Raw genomic sequence first — 1984 nt, forward strand, 5'->3', positions numbered from 1 at the left:
AGGTCCGTAATCAGAAATGTGTGCGAAGACCAATAATAACATAGACGATTGCTGCTAATAAGCCGTGTGATTTGCTTTGTCTACAGTAGAATAACATGTGTCTATATATATAAAGTAGCACTATTCTACTTCTGGGATCAGAATAGTTATTTGAATCACGACGCGCGGGCCAGACGGGATGTTCCCGAACTGCCGAAAACGCAAAACAAAGAAACCTGACCGGTCCCATCCAGCCCCTTCAACCGGCCCACTCCCCACCCCACGAACTTCCCAACCACCACCACCTCTCGCTCTCGCACCACGTCTGGGCTCTGCCCCATCCTCCCGCCGCCGCCGCCGACCTGGCTCCGGCGCACCTCCTCCCGCCGCCGCCCTGGCTCCAGAGCACCTCCTGCCGCCGTCCCCTCGGCCCAAGCGCGCCACCCGTCGCCGCCCATCCCACTCCTCGGCCCGAGGCGCCTCCCACCGCCGCCCCCGTCCCCGACGCACCTAATACCGCCGGCCCGCTCGCCCCAACGCCCCACCCGCTGCTGGCCACCGGAGCCGCCGCCCCCATTCGCGTGCTGCGCCATGGCGACGCGCGCCCGTCCCTCCCTTTGCCCTGCTGCCAAATCCACAACGCGCACCTCCGCGACCCTCTCCCGGATCCACCGGTACAGGTGATGGTCGCGCCGCCTGTGCGGAGCCCATAGTGTTCGATGCATCTCTCGGTCACCGCGTCCCGCTCCTCTTCCACCTCCTGCAGTGGCTGCGAGATCCTCTCGCTCTTCTTCTTTGTATGTGCCTCGCCGGTGACATCCGCTGGTGGTGGTGTAGTGACCACCGCTGGTGGTGGTGGTGGTTAGGAGGAGGAAGAAGATGCAGATCACTGCAGATGGGGCAGGGCGTCGACAGGAGAAGCAGGGCGTGGCGGTTTGATATTCATCTAAGCTACTGTCGCTGTTCTAAATCTCTCTCATGTGTATATTGTTGATGCTGCTCCATCTCTCTTTCTGTTGGTGTTTGTTGCCCAAGTCCAGCACTATCACGGGATGAATTGCTTCTACTTTTCTTCTAAAATCTTGATGCCATGTCTTGTTTTGCATAATGGATGATTGTGTTCTTTTTATTCTTGATCATTTTTCTGAATTTTTTGCCCTGTGCATTCATGTGTTCTCAAACCTGTATTCTGTCTCCAGGTAACGCCGCCACATTCTCCGGCCTGGCCCCGGCGCTCCACGCCTCTGCCCCAACTCCCTGCTCGCAACGGCGCGATTCATCACATACTATCGGATTTCATCGGAGGAGGTCCCCTGCTGCACCTCCGCCTCCTGGGCCCGCTGGCGGAACTCCTGTGTTACTCCTCACGGCTGCACTACTCTCTCTCACTCTCCTGTCTCTCTCTTTCTGATTGAGGCGATTTCATCGGAACAAATTCATGTACATGCTTGATTGCAAGTATTTTTTTCCTAGATGCGAACAAGAACCCATGGCTTGATGTTTCTTATTTGTAATATTGCGTAATCACATGTTTGATTCTATGCAAAAAAGAAAGAATATCTGTAAGTTCAAACACGCCAATTGCAGAAGTTCGAAATTCCTATCCAGTAAGAACAAAAAAGTATGCTCTCTAAAGCTGCTTGTGTTTATGACTAAAAAAAATTGTTTTCTCTAGAACAAAACACTAAGTTATATTTTCTTCCCTCTGAACATAAATTTTCTATTTCCAACTATAGAAGTAAACACTTTGATGTACAGTAATATCTTTATTTTGAAAAAAGAGAAAAACACGATGAGAAAGGTTGTAGAGCCCTATGATGTTCAGTTTGTTTCCCTTTCTGAAGTTCAATTTGTTTTGCTTTTCGAAGTTCTCGTTGTTGAGTTCTAAAGAGAAAGGTTGCTTCACTTGCACTCCACTATCTAGTCATGTGTGGTGATCTCCTCGACACCTCGGTTTTCTACGAAAAATATAAGTATGAAGTTTAATTCAAAAAAGATGGTTTGA

General features: G+C 50.7%; 1 long non-coding RNA gene across 1 annotated transcript; it reads left to right on the forward strand.

Annotated features, from left to right (window-relative positions):
- The first annotated feature begins 238 nt into the window (after positions 1-238).
- LOC141023319 (uncharacterized) lies at positions 239-1554 on the forward strand. The gene is made up of 2 exons (XR_012184301.1): positions 239-912; positions 1179-1554. It is a non-coding gene; the product is annotated as an uncharacterized lncRNA (long non-coding RNA).
- Positions 1555-1984: the final 430 nt, after the last annotated feature.

Source organism: Aegilops tauschii, chromosome 5, assembly GCF_002575655.3.
Source record: "Aegilops tauschii subsp. strangulata cultivar AL8/78 chromosome 5, Aet v6.0, whole genome shotgun sequence".
Classification (NCBI taxonomy): Eukaryota; Viridiplantae; Streptophyta; class Magnoliopsida; order Poales; family Poaceae; genus Aegilops; species Aegilops tauschii.